General features: G+C 50.5%; 1 protein-coding gene and 1 pseudogene across 1 annotated transcript in view; both read right to left on the bottom strand.

Annotated features, from left to right (window-relative positions):
• The window catches only part of TRABD2B (TraB domain containing 2B), a 245354-nt gene that overhangs the window by 172699 nt on the left and 57655 nt on the right, over positions 1–15000 (bottom strand). The gene's annotated exons all lie outside the window — the stretch shown is intronic.
• Positions 7143–7548, bottom strand: LOC118848746 (annotated as a pseudogene).

Genomic DNA, 15000 nt, shown 5'->3' with positions numbered 1-15000 from the left:
GGGTGCATGCACAGGGAGAGGGGGGAGATGCCTGGGTTCTGGGGGACCCAAGGAGGGCCACAGAGAGGGAGATGCTCAGAACCATCTCTGGGAACCAAAGGGTGCATGCCCAAGGAGAGGGGGCAATCCGTGTGTTCCAGTGACCCGGGGCGGGGAGAGGGAGATGCTCAGAACTATCTCCAGGAACCAAAGGGTGTGTGCACAAGGAGAGGGGGCAATCCGTGTGTTCCTGTGACCCAAGGAGGGCCAGGGAGAGGGAGATGCTCAGAACCATGTCTGGGAACCAAAGGGTGCATGCACAGGGAGAGGGGGTGATCCCTGGGCTCCAGTGACCCAAGGAGGGCCAGGGACAGGGAGACACTCAGAACCATCTCTGGGAACCAAAGGGTGTGTGCACAAGGAGAAGGGGCGATGCCTGGATTCTGGGGGACCCAAGGAGGGCCAGGGAGAGGGAGATGCTCAGAACCATTTCCCAGGAGCCATAGGGTATGGGCAAAAGGAGAGGGGGTGATCCCTGGGTTCTGGGGGACCCAAGGAGGGCCATGGAGAGGGAGGTGCTCAGAACCATCTCTGGGAACCAAAGGGTGCATGCCCAAGGAAAGGGGGAGATCCGTGTGTTCCAGTGACCCAGGGAGGGGGGTGGAAAGGGAGATGCTCAGAAACATGTCTGGGAACCAAAGGGTATGTGAACAAGGAGAGGGGGTGATGCCTCGGCTCCAGTAACCCAGGGAGGGCCAGGGAGAGGGAGATGCTCAGAACCATCTAACCAAAGGGTGCATGCACAAGGAGAGGGGGCAATCTGTGGGTTCCAGTGACCCAAGGAGGGCCTGGGAGAGGGAGACACTCAGAACCCTGTCTGGGAACCAAAGGGTGCATGCACAGGGAGAGGGGGTGGTCCCTGGGCTCCAGTGACCCAGGGAGGGCCAGGGAGAGGGAGATGCTCAGAACCATCTAACCAAAGGGTGCGTGCACAAGGAGAGGGGGCAATCCGTGGGTTCCAGTGACCCAAGGAGGGCCAGGGACAGGGAGACACTCAGAACCATCTCCCAGGAACCAAAGGGTGCGTGAGCAAGGAGAGGGGGAGATGCCTGGGTTCTGGGGGACCCAAGGAGGGCTGGGGAGAGGGAGATGCTCAGAATCATCTCTGGGAACCAAAGGGTACATGCACAAGGAGAGGGGGCGATCCTTGGAGAGGGAGATGCTCAGAACCATCTCCAGGAACCAAAGGGTGCATGCACAGGGAGAGGGGGAGATGCCTGGGTTCCAATGACCCAGGGAGGGCCAGGGAGAGGGAGATGCTCAGAATCATCTCCCAGGAACCAAAGGTGCGTGCACAAGGAGAGGGGACAATCCCTGGGCTCCAGTGACCCAGGGAGGGATGGGGAGAGGCGGATGCTCAGAATCATCTCCCGGGAACCAAAGGGTGCATACACAAAGATAGGGGGAGATGCTTGGGTTCTGGGAGACCCAGGGAGGGCCAGGGAGAGGCAGATGCTCAGAACCATCTCTGGAAACCAAAAGGTGCATGCACAAGGAGAGGGGGCGATCCTTGGAGAGGGAGATGCTCAGAACCATCTCCAGGAACCAAAGGGTGCGTGAGCAAGGAGAGGGGGAGATGCCTGGGTTCTGGGGGACCCAAGGAGGGCTGGGGAGAGGGAGATGCTCAGAATCATCTCTGGGAACCAAAGGGTACGTGCACAAGGAGAGGGGGCAATCCCTGGAGAGGCAGATGCTCAGAACCATCTCCCAGGAACCAAAGCGTTCATGCACAGGGAGAGGGTGAGATGCCTGGGTTTTGGAGGACCCAGGGAGGGCCAGGAGAGGGAGATGCTCAGAATCATCTCCCGGGAACCAAAGGGTGCATACACAAAGATAGGGGGAGATGCTTGGGTTCTGGGAGACACAGGGAGCACCGGGGAGAGGCAGATGCTCAGAACCATCTCCAGGAACCAAAAGGTGCATGCACAAGGAGAGGGGGAGATCCATGGGTTCCTGCGCTGGCTCTGTCATTAACTCACCCTGGGATTTGGGACAGGCAGAGATGACAAGATTTGGCCATAGCTTGGAAATGTGGGGTGAGGAAGGGTGAGGAGTCAGTCAAGTGATGAAGTCAAGAGTTCAGTGACCTGAGTATGTGAAAGGATGGAAGTGGCCTCAGTAATAACAGAGAAGTTGGGGGTGGCGGGGAAAGGCTGCTGGATTCCATATTGGACAAACAGAATTGGAGATGCCTACAGTACAGAGTCTGAAGTATCCAATAGGGAGCAGATGATGCCAGACTGGAGCTCAGGAGAGAGACTAGGGCTGGATGTATAGATCTGGGAATCATTTATATGGAGGTGAAAACTGAACCCATGGGAGCAGATGTGATCACCAAAGGGGAGATGGCAGAGGAGACAAACAGAGGGCCCAGGAAGGAGTCTTAGGGAGCCCACACGGAGGGGCTGGGATAACAGATGAGGAGCCCTCAAGGGAGACCAGGAAGGAGTGGACGGACAGAGAGGGAGGAGGAGAACCGTGATGAAATAGTGCCACAGGGGGAAAAAAACCAACAAGAGAGGAAAAAGTAGCCAGAAGAGGGTGGCTACTCCTAGATGCCAGCAGCTGAGCAAAACATGACCGTCCTTCCTCTTTATTAACCCCTTCAGAGCTGTCCTGTCTTCTGCTCCCCACAATAGCCCTGTCAGGTAGGCAGTACAAGAAACACTGTGCCCATTGGACAGAGGAAGAAACTGGGGTCCAGAGCTATTTAAATGGTTTGCCCAAGTTTGCACAACTCACTAGGGGCAGAGCCGGTGGTATGATGATAAATGTTTAACAACAGACTCTCTGAAAAAAATAAAAACTCATGGCACACTTTTAAGGTTAATTTGCCTTATTAACACTTTCTTTGGTCACTTTTGTAAGTCTAGACATTAAATAAAGCTCTTATTTGCAGCATTTCCAAAGTGTAAATTAGAAAATTTACACACAGAAAATTTAACAAAAGGTTTGGTAGGAGCTGGCCCCACTAGAGCCTTGGACAGAAGTCAGGCTAAGGTTAGGCCTTTTTTCTGCTCTTCAATTTAATCCATCAAGCTCCATTAAGGACCTCCCGGCTATAAGGCAGCATTTCAAGAGGGTCACAGAATTTCCAGGCTTGCAGGGCCCCGAGAAGCCTTCGTTCTCTGCTCCACCCCTGATTTCCATCAGAATCTGGATGAGGATGTGCCCAGGGAACCACTCAGTCTTGGGCCAAGCCCATCAAGTGATGTGGCGGCCACTGCCTTCCCTCAGGGATGGTCCATTCCACGTGGGCAACACTCAGTTCACCAGAAAGTGTTTCCTTCTGCCTACTTGGATGTCTGGGCAATGAGCCCAGTTCTATCAGGCCCAAGGCTTCCTGGTGGGCAATGGGCCAAGCCAGGCCAACCTCCCAGACCTCAGGACTTCTCTCATGGACTTGGCATATCCTAACCTAACCTTTTCATCCTTGGGTGAGACATGGAGCACCAGAGACCATCTGTATCTCTGCTTCTGAACCCCAGCCCCCTCCTCTTTCCAATAAAGTCCTATTCAGGCAGTGAACACAGAGGATTCTGGTCAGCCAGAACTGATGGCATCAAAACAAAGTCTCTTTGGAGAGCTAAACTCAGTCAGGATGGCTTGGGTTTAAATCTTGCCTCAGATTTCTCAGCACGTGATCCTGGGCTAGTAACTTACCTTCTCTAAGAATTGAAAAAAGGTGAGAGATAATAAGAGCACTGACCCACCCCCTCATTTCAGAGTCACTTCAGAGATCAAATGGGAGAATGACTGTCCCCAACTTTGCAAACCTTAGTAGGCTAAAGAAACATGAGCTATGGTTATAAAGGCAGAGATTTGGGAGATAGTCAGGAGCCTGTGACCAACATCAGAATTCTGTCTGTGGATAGGCTCAGTCTGTGAAGAGCGCCAGGGTCCAGGTCAGGGCTCTATCTTTGACACTAGGCTAGATCACTCTCTCTCTCTCCTTCTCTCCCTCCTCTCTCTCCTTCTCTCTCTCTCTCTCTCTCTCTCTCTCTCTCTCTCTCTGTCTCTCTCTCTCTCTCTATCCTTCTCTTCCTTCTCTCTCTCTCTCATCTCTCTCTCTCCTTTTCTCCCTCCTCTCTCACTCTCTCTCTTTCTCGCCCTTCTCTCTCTCTCATCTCTCTGTCTCTGTCTCTGTCTCTATCGCTCTCTCTCTCTCCTTCTCTCCCTCCTCCCTCTCTCTCTCTCAGTCTGGGGACCATTTTTCCATCAATAGACCACTTTAGGGCCTGTCCCCTGACATTTGCCGACAATCATAAAAGGGCGGCCTAATGATGGCAATTACATCTGAAGAACAGGCTTAATGAATATTAAACAGCTGTGGACATCAAAGTCTGGGCAGGAGGAGAAACCTAATCTCTCTCCTCAAAGTGGTGTCTCAGGCAGCCCAGGCCAGCCGAGCAGTTGGCCCTTTCGTGGGGCTGTCAGGAACAATTTGGAGGCGCCCATGGAGGCACACTTTGAGCAAGACCTTCTGGCCTGGAGTTTGTAACATCTAATAAGCAGACCTGCCATTATCTCCTCCTGGGCTGTCAATCAGGCCTGACTCAAGAAGTAAATGCTGGTCTATTAAACACAGGCTCTTCCGTCTTTCAGTTCTTCAGGGCCCAGCTCTGGGAAAACCACTGGCCTTACTGGGAGAGGGAAACAAAGCCATAGAAGACCCGCCTTTGTCCCTAAATCATTGAAGCTGCCACAGAACGTGAGTGAGTTTGCATGCCAGGATCGATTCTGTCATCTGCTGGGGCAGAAGGCACCTCAGAAGCCATCTGGTCCTACCCCCACATTTCACAGATAAACAAACTGAGGCCCAGAGAAATGACCTCCTCGAGATCCCACAACAAATAAGTGACAGAACCAGGATTCAAATCGGGTTCATCTGACTCTAATTCTAACCCACTCATAGTGCCATTTCTTCCTTCCCTTCTCCGGGAGGCAGGTTGTTCACTGATAAAATGAGGGGGTTGAAAAAGCCCCTTCCAGCTCTGGTTTGATTAAACTACAGTGGGGCTAACACAACCACAATCAAAGGGGTAACACAATCACAAGAAGTAACACATCTCCTGAGCAACAGCAACGTGCGGCACGATTTGGTAAGTGGAGAGCTCAAGAGAAAGCTTCCTAGCATCAGAAGGCAAAGGTTGTTACTGATGAGGGCAATCAGAGAAGGCTGCATGCAGGAGGTGGCCCTGGATAAAGGCTTTGATGTATGAATCCACAGGTACAGTGTGGAAGGGAAGATCAGGTAAGGGGAATGGAGGAAGCAAAGGCTAGGAGTCCAGAGAGCACGGGATGAGTTGAGATGGGAAGGGGCTAGAGGGTCACCCAGTCAGGATGCAGCCTAGATCATAAGGAAGATGCAGAAAGATGGGATGGGAAGGGTAGTGTAGTATGAGAACTGACATCGATTCAGGGCATTTTAAAGCTGTCAAAGGATGGTCTCACTTGAGCCAAAAAATGAGGTAGAGGCCACAGGTATTGTTATACCATTCTGCAGATGCTGAAACAGACCTCAGAGAGGAGAGAAGTGACTCAGTAACGGCAGTACAACTAGGCCTCTCACAGGCAGGCCACCCTGAGTCTAAACCCAGCATCCTGCCCATTTGGCCATCTTATCCCTTTATGATCGATAAACCATCTCCAGTTCTACAATGCCCCCTCTCCTGCCCCAGTCAGACCACATTGGAGGCTGGGCACCGAAGTTTAGAAAGGACAGTGTCCAGAGGAGGGTGACCAAAATGAGAAGGGGCTGGAGTGAGGGCCTGTGGTGTGGGCATGTGTAGACTGGCTGTGACATCCATGCCCATTGTCCTAAAGTACCGGAAGGGCCATCAAATGGGAGAGGGATTAATTAAGTTTGGTTCTGTTTGGTCCCAGGGGAGCAGAATCAGGAGCTGTTACTACAGCTTGGAGGGACCCTGGGACCTCAATGGAGAAGGTTAGGACTGGGAAGGACCTTGGACCCCACTGAGATCAATCTCTTATTTCACAGATGAAGAAACTGAGACACAGCAGGAAGGTAATCGCCAAGGTCTTACTGGCAGCAAGGGCCAGAGAAAAGGCTTACCTCGAGCTTCCCTGGCATAACTCCCCTTGTCTATGGCTCCCCAGTTCTGAAGGGTTAAAGGGACCAAAACCCTTCTGAAGGAAGCCAAGCATTCCTTCCCCCAGCTGGGCAGCCGGGATGTGCAATATGGGGCCCACATGCCGCCCATTACCATTAATGAGAGCTCAGTGTAAGAAATCTCCCCATAAGATGGAAAATTTAACACCCAGTAAATATTTATTGATCACATAGAATGCTGATTAACTCTTTCCCTACTGGAACTTCCCTTCCCCCCAGGCCGCTCAATGTGGGGCCTACAATATGGTGGAAAGAACACCACACTTGGTATCAAGGGGCCTGTCATAGAATCTCAGCTCCAACTGCTCCAACCCCAGAGGTAACAGGCTGAGAGGTCAAGTCTAGCCTTTCACAGATATGGAAGCTGAGGCAGGCTCACACAGCTAATGCACGCCTGAGGTTGGATTTGAACTCAGGTCTTCCCGGCTCCAGGTTCAATGCTCTGTCCATTGCACCCCCTAGCTGCCTCTAACCAACCTGTTAGAGGTTCTGAGAGGTTAGAGATTATAGGTTAGAGAGTTCTGCCCGACAAAGGCTTCCTCTGGTCCCTGCACTCAGCACTCTTCACAGATCTACTGTTCTGGCATAAGGCAGCAATGACCCTTCAGTTCCAATTGTCCACCTCCAATGCCAAAACCCTCCCCAGAAAAACAGCTCTAGTCAGGAAGCTTTTATTAAGCACAACTGAGTGCTGAGAATAGAAAGACAATAAATAAAAGTCTTCCTTGTTAGACTGGAAGCTCTTTGAGGGCAGGGACTGTCTTTTGCCTTTATTTACATTTTCAGCGAGCTGCTAAGGGGCACCACAGTGCACAAAGCGCCAGGTCCAGAGTCAGGAAGGCTCATCTTCATGAGTTCCAATCTGGCCTCAGACACTTACTAGCTGTGTGACCCTGGTCAAGTCATTTCTTTTTTTTTTTGGTAGTATTTCCAGGATTTATTTAAAACAAATAAAAATCTGCAAAGCTCTTTACTCATTTTCTTCACTCCTCAGTCTAGCATTTGGATTGGTGATCTTGATGGCGAGCTGAGCTGCTCACTCAACAATAACTCCGATTCTTAGAGGATACATTGTGAGCGATCTCAGCACAGTAAGATTTGTTGCACATCAGGAGCACCTCGAGCTCCTTGACGTTGTGCACCAAAAACTTCCTGAATCTGCTCGGTAGCATGTGTTTTGTCTTCTTATTGCTTCCACAACCAATATTGGGCATCAAGATCTGGTCCTTGAATCGTCTTCGCACCCTGTTGTCAATGCCCCTTGGTTTACGTCAGTTTCTCTTGATCTTGACATATCTGTCGGACTGGTGCCGGATGAACTTCTTGGTCCTCTTCTTGACAATTTTAGGCTTCACGAGGGGTCTGAGGGCAGGCATGGCGCCAGTGAAGAGATAGCTGCCCCTCCATGGGAAGCGCCGACAGAAAGAGAGAGAAAGAAAGGTGGGCAAGTCATTTCACCCTGTTTGCCTCAGTTTCCTCATCTGTAAAATGAACTAGAGAAGGAAATGGTAAAACCACACCAGTACCTCTGCCAAGAAAACCCCCAAAAGTGGAGTCACAAAGAGTTGGACACAACTGAAAAACCACATTCATCAAATGAGCAATCCCAATGGGGTCACAGAGTCAGACAAGACTGAAATGACTGAACAAATATCTTTAATGCTTAGCACAGTGTCTGTCATCAGAGTAGGTGCTTAAATAAATGTTCTTGACTGACTGACTAGAATGTTCCTACTGAAACTCCTAAAAGCATCCACCAAAATTAAGTAACACTTCCACAAAGAGAGTTTTAGAAGATAGGGAAGGAAAAGAGAAAAGGGAGAAGGGGCGGCTCTGAGGTCCCTGCCAGCTCTAACATATTCAGTTTGATGTTCTAAGGGCCTTCCAAGCCCGAAGTTCTAAGGTCTCTTCCAGCTCTGATGTTCTGTATTCTATGTTCTAAGCCTTCCAGTCCTGTCATTCTGTAGTCCAAGGTCTCTCTAACATCCTTTGTTCTAAGTTCTAAGGTCCCTCCCCACTGGGACATTTTTAGATCTATGTTCCTAGGCCCCTTCCACATCCTGTGACTATGGATGAGTGAGGCACACAGGGGAGAAGATTCAATAATCACACCTTGCACCAACACCATTACACTCATACAAAATGAACTCTATTTGGAATCCCACCCCCCTTCTTCTTCTTCTCTCTCTCTGTGTCTCTCTGTGTGTGTCTCTCTCTGTCTCTCTCTCTCTCTCACTCTTTCTGTCTCTCTCTGTCTGTCTCTCTCTTCTCTCTCTGTCTCTCTCTGTCTCATCTCTCTCTGTTTCTCTCTGTCTCTGTCTCTCTTTATATCTGTCTCTCTCTGTCTGTCTGTCTGTCTGTCTCTCTTCTCTCTCTGTCTCTCTCTCTGTTTCTCTCTCTCTCTCTCTCTCTCTCTCTCTCTCTCTCTCTCCTCTCTCTGTCTCTCTGTCTCTCCTCTCTCTTCTCTCTTTCTCTCTCTCGATCTCTTTCTCTCTGTCTCTCTGTCTCTCTCTTCTCTGGCTCTCTGTCTCTCTGTCTCTGTCTCATCTCTCTCTGTTTCTCTCTGTCTCTGTCTCTCTGTCTCTGTTTCTCTATGTCTCTCTCTGTCTCTCTTTCTCTCTCTCTCTCTTTCTGTCTGTCTCTCTCTCTATCTCTCTCTCTCTCTTCTCTCTCTGTCTCATCTCTCTCTGTTTCTCTCTGTCTGTCTCTGTCTCTTTCTGTCTCTCTGTCTCTCCATTTCTCTCTCTCTCTCTCTCTCTCTCCCTCTCTCTCTCTCTCCATTTCTCTCTGTCTCTCTGTCTCTGTCTTTCTCTGTCTCTCTGTTTCTCTCTGTCTCTCTGTCTCTGTCTCTCTCTGTTTTTCTCTGTCTCTCTGTCTCTCTCTTCATCTCTGTCTCTCTCTCCATCTCTGTCTCTCTCTCCATCTCTGTCTCTCTTTCTGTCTCTCTCCATCTCTGTCTCATCTCTCTCTGTCTCTTTCTGTTTCTCTCTCTCTCTCTCTCTCTCTCTCTCTCTCTCTCTCTCTCTTCTCTGTCTCTTCTCTGTCTCTCTGTCTCTCTCCATCTCTGTCTCTCTCTCCTCTCTCTCTCTCTCTCTTCTCTCTCTGTCTCTGTCTCATCTCTCTCTGTTTCTGTCTGTCTCTGTCTCTTTCTGTCTCTCCATTTCTCTCTCTCTCTCTCTCTCTCTCTCTGTGTGTGTGTGCGTGTGCGTGTGTGTGTGTGTGTGTGTATGTGTGTGTTTCTCTGTCTCTCTGTCCCTGTCTCTCTCTGTTTCTCTCCTCTCTCTCTCTCTATCTCTGTCTCTGTCTCTCTCTCTGCCTCTCTGTCTGTCTCTTTCCCTCTCCCTCTCCCTCTCTCTCCCTCCCCCCCCGCTCCAGGCTCAGCCCAGAAGCCCCTTCCATGGACAAGTCTTCCCTGATTCCTGTCTGCTTCCCAGCCCTTTAGGGAAGCATGCTTTCTCCCTCTTCCATTTTCTCTCTGGTGGAAGCAATGTTTGCAGAACTGGGTGGAATGATTCTTATTCCATCCCATGACTTTTCCCACATGAGACTGTCAGTTCCCATCTCTAGCACTCAAGATGGATTTTTGTGACTAGAAAGCCTCAAGGGCATGTATCAAGGAATGAATGTGTGATGACCTTGAATAAGCCCCTCCCTCTTCTGGGCCTCAGTTTCCTTATTTGCAAAATGTGAGGATTACATTGGTGCAGGGGAAAATTACAATGGGTGGCCTCTGGAGGGAGTGAGCTCCCAGTCACTGGAGGTCTTCAAGCAGGGCCTGGATGGCCACTTATTGGGGATGGTGTTGAGGGGATTCTCCTTCAGTTCCGGGGAGGCCCCTACCAGAACAAATGTGAGAAAGAAGGAGGATTGTTCCAAGGCTCTAGAATTCCAAGGGTGCTGACAACTCTCAGATTCCTCAGGGAGTTTACAAACAAGCAAGCTTGTCTGTCATCGGTGAGAATAATTATTGAAAAGAGGAAGCTCCCAGATGGCCAGCCCTGCCCCCTCCCCAAGCCAAGGGCAAGTCTTGCCGTGTGCTAGGGTCTGGGTGTCTGATGTTTCTCATGCTTCCTGCTCCTGTCAAATTCTGTGAGCTCATTCTGGGAATGGAGGGGCTCTGCCAAGTCTAATACCCTATGGGTTGTGCAATCCGGCCTCGGGACCTCAAATCTAGAACTAGCTGATTTACTGACCTTTCCTCCCCACCACTCTCACGTAGCCCAGTATCGCAGAAGCTAAATCTCAACAGAAGAAAAGGCAGGGCTGGCTGGGTCCAAGGGGAAGCGCCCTGGCTCTGGGGTCAGATCCCAGCTCTTCCATGGATTGATTTAACAGTGTGACCTTACGCCAAGTCTCTGGAGTCTTCTCCACAAAAACAGACAAGATGGTCTTACGAGCTTCTTCTAGCTACAGAGTTAGGATCCTCCATAACTCATGCTCTTCCCAGCCCAGTCACACTTCAGACAGTGTGACTTTTGGGGAAAAGCCCAAGCACGTGCCTGGCACATAGTAGGCGCTTAGTAAATGCAGGCTGACTGACCCACTGAGACAGGAAACCAGAATACCGTGTGCCCAAGGCTGGCCCTCCATATTTAGGGCAGCAGAAAGAGTGAATGAGGGAAAATCCTGGCTCTGACATTTACTACCAAAGTCACTTTGGACAAGGTCAGTTAGTCTCTCTGGGCTCATCTGATTTCCTCATCTGTAAAAAGGTAGGGGCAAGCATGGAGGGAAGACCTTGACTCCCCAATTTCCATGGTTCTGTGCTTGTTCTACTCGGCCCCAAAGGGTCGACAGGAGCAATGCGAGGAAGCTCTGATGAGGCTGACTGAGGCTGTTGTCCCATAGAGGAATAGGTCAATCCCCTGGGAGGAGACAGGCTCCCCCTCCTTGGAGGTCCTCTGACAGAAGCTGGCTGCTTTTTGGTTGGGGATATTGCAGAGAATCCCTGTGCAGGTATGGCTCAGAGCCCACGATGCTGAGGCCCCATGGATGGCTGGGCTTCTGGGGCCATGTAAGGGAAGCCTTCTGCCTCTGGCCTGGGGGGCATGGGGCATCTTGGGGGCTTGAGAGAAGGCCACAGGCAACTGCCCAAGAAGGCAAAGAGCACAGGGCTCATAAGGGAAGGAGGCCTTCACAGACACCAGCCCTTGCTGCCTCTCACCCCCCCAAGCCTGGCACTCCCCCATCCCACGCAGCAGAACTCAATTAGGACCCTGCTTACACACCAGTTTTCAGAGCCCAAACCAAATTCTCGTAACCCCACACGGCTCCGGTTCAGCTGCGAGACTCACAGTTCACATCCCCTCTGGTCTCCAGTCTGCAGCCCCCAACACACATGGTCGTCTCTCCCTCTCTGGCTCTCTGGCATTGGAGTGCACAAGGCTGGGGGAGTAGGGAGCATGTCCTGAGAGTCTGCACAGGTTTATAAGGGATAAGGAGGGAGGAGAGGATGGAGAACCTGTAATCAGACAGAAAGCCAAGGGGGTGGGGAGCTGGAAGGAGAGGCCAGGGTTATAGCTGGTACTGAAAGGTCCCCAGGGAGATGGAGAAAGAATTACTGACTCTTTCAATGTATTGAAAATGACTCCTCAATCACCCCACCTCCCTCTACAAGAGGTCAAATAGAAGCTGAATCGAACCCAGCCCTGAGAGGCCAAGAGACTGCCTGGCTACCTCTTGACCATTTCAATCCACCTCTCCTCTTAAAACAGGGCTTAGACCCCAAAGACCTTGGTTTAAACCTTGCCTCTGCTGCCTACTACCAGCATGGGCCCCTGGCCTCAGTTTCCCTATCTGTAAAATGATGGAGCTGGACTCGTGCTGGCTCTGAGGACCCATCTGGGTGACAGTCCACATCCTCAGGTCTCTGTTCTGATATCTTCTGCGCCAAGATCTCCCTCCCACTTTCACATTCTCTCTTCTCAGGTCCCTCCCAATTCCTCAAGATGCCAACCATTTATCCATCACCAGCTCAGACTAAGGTCCCTACCCGGGATCCTTGGAAGTTGGAAGAAAATTCTTGGAATGGTGGCCCAGGGTGAGCAGACTTCAAGACAAGAGGCAGCATCATAAAACTGTTAGGAGATCCTCCCTCCCCTCCCCCTGCTGCTCCCTGCTCCTGTTCCCAATGCCCTGCTCCAAATTCCTGGGCTTGCCGTGTGATCTTGGGAAACTCACTTCCTTTTCTGTAAGAAGAGGGATCGGAGAAGCAGATTCCCGATCCTTATTCCCAACCCTCTGCTGGATTGGAAGGGCCAGCAAAGGTTTGGGAGGAGGAGAGAGGCCCAGCAGAATTCTCCTCTACAGCCTGGCATCAGCCTAGGAAAATTATACTCTCTGCCTTCCAGCTGATTCCTCGGGCAATTACCGTTTCATGCCTCACCTAGAACTCGCAGCCCCCCAAACCAATGGGGAAATTTACTGACTGTAACAGTCAGCCAACGCAGGACCTCCAGGGCCCCTCACAGGCAGGAGTGGGCACGTGGACCTTCTCCCATAACACACAGTTCCAGGCACGAAATTGTGGTTGATGGCATGAGGAGGCTGGAACCCCCTCCAGCTGGGCCTGCTGGGCCTGAAGAAGGGGGAGTGATGGAGAACAGGGGCCTCTGATCATTCCAACTTCCTTCTTTGGGAAATGTCTTTTCTCAATCATGGGCTGAACCCCCTTCCTTCTCCTACTTTTTTAAAGAGTCTCCTGGAATGGTGTCAGCTGTTTCCTATATACAGAATCGAGTGGATGTGGCCCTCAAAGGATCCTCGAAATTGGCAGGGACCTAGAGTCTTCAAAGGACAGCTAGGTGGTCAGTGGACAGAGCTCTGGGCCTGGAGTCAGGAAGACCTGAGTTTCAAACCTGACCTCACACACTTACTAGCTATGTGACCCTGGGCAAGGTCACTTAACCCTGTTTGCCTCAGTTTCCCTCATCTGTAAAATGAACTAGAGAAGGAAATGGCAAAACCACACCAGTATCTCTGCCAAGAAAACCCCCCAAAATGGGGTCACAAAGAGTTGGACACAACTGAAAAAACCACAGAGTCACCAAATGAGCAAAGGGTCTCCAGGAGGCTTTGAGGCCAAGACTTCTTTTGAAGAAGAGGAGCCCAACACTTAGAAAGAAAGGCCCTGGGTCACATAGAAAGTCAGTGACTCAGATTCAGGACTCCTGACTTTCAACTGGGCAGTTCTTTCTCTGACAACATCTCTGTTCCCCGGAGGTCACTGAGTCCAGCCCATTCCTGAAAAGGATTCCCCTTCTCGGCATTTCTAACAAGTGGCCATTGGGGAGCTCACTACGCCTCTCACCCCCACGGCAGCACATTGTCCCTTGGGACAGGTCAGCCTGCTAGGAAGTATACCATGGATGGAGAGCTGGAAAGGGGCCCACAAGGCCCATGAGGCTGAACCTGTCTCTTTTTCTCGGGTGAGAAAAGGGAAGCACAGGGCAATTTGGTGATATTCCCTAAGTCACACAGGTAGTAAGCGATAAAGCAGGGCTTTGAACCCTGGTCCATGAGCCTAAACACTAAACTCTCAATTTATGAACAGTTACAGCCTCTCTACAATCTCTACCTATTCCTCTCAGACCTGCCCTCTGAGGCCAAGCAGAACAAGACAAATCCCTGGGTCTTATCAGTCTTCAAATGGTCAAAGACAGTTCTTATGTCTTGTTCTTCCCCAGCCCTTACCTATAGTCTCTCCTCTAGCCTGAATATCCTGAACTCCTTCAACTAATCCCGGGGAAGTGTGGCATCCAGCAATGTCTAAACTCCTCATCCTGGCATTCCAGGCTCTCTAGGAGCTAGCGACAACATCCATTTCCAGTCTTAATTCAACTGCTCCTAGATCAGCACCTTCCCTTTATTTCCCCTCCTCACTATCCCATCCCACCCCAATCCTACCACAGTGATACGGGTATTTACCCAAGTCATTCCTCCTTTTAGAATAATCATTTGCTGCTCAATTGCCAAAGGCCTCTAATTCTCCCCCTCACCTCCCTCTCTAAAGCCTCCCCTAACAATCCCACACCAGTGCGTATTACTTATCCAAGCTCATGACCCTCTCACTAAGAACTCAACATAAACAGGTACCAATGAATGAGGCAAAATGTTAAAGTCGTACACGTAGGTTCAAAGAATCAATTCACAAGGCTAATATGGGAGCAGTAGTGATTAGACTGAGAAAGATCTGAAGGTTTAGTGACCTCCAAGCTCAACATATCTCAGTCAATAAAGCTAACGGGAACTTACAGAGGCAGTATAGTATAGTTCAATGGGGGCCCTGGTGCTTGAGTCCCAAAAGATCTGGGTTGAATTCTGCCCTTGAACCCTTACTAACTTTGTGATCACAAGGCAATATGTCATCTCTCCAGTTTTCAGTCATTTCACCCACAACATATGGGTGATGGTAATAATGCCTGCAAGCCTGACCTCCCAGATATCGAATGATATCATGTCTGTAAAGGGCTCTGCAAACCTTATCAGGTCATACAAAAGACTGGCATTATTCTAATGCCTGGGATGATCCTCCATCTGGAGGACTGTGTTCAGTTTGGGTCAGGAAGGATGTTGTTGTGTTGCCAGTGGTCCAGAGGAGGGCAACCAGCTTGGTGAAGGGCCCTGCACTCATGCCAAACAAGGAAGACGTTGAAGAAACTGGGATAATATTAAGCCTGGAGAGAGAGGAAGAACTCAGGAAGGTCATGAAAGCTGTGTGCAAATACTCAGAGGGCTGTCATATGGGAGAGATATTACCCATGTTCTACTTGGCCCCCAAAGCAGGACCAGGGCCTATATTTGAGGGAAAGGGAGGGTGGTAAGGGGGA

This window comes from Trichosurus vulpecula, chromosome 4 (assembly GCF_011100635.1).
Source record: "Trichosurus vulpecula isolate mTriVul1 chromosome 4, mTriVul1.pri, whole genome shotgun sequence".
Lineage (NCBI taxonomy): Eukaryota > Metazoa > Chordata > Mammalia > Diprotodontia > Phalangeridae > Trichosurus > Trichosurus vulpecula.
This window is presented reverse-complemented; position numbering and strand designations above follow the sequence as displayed.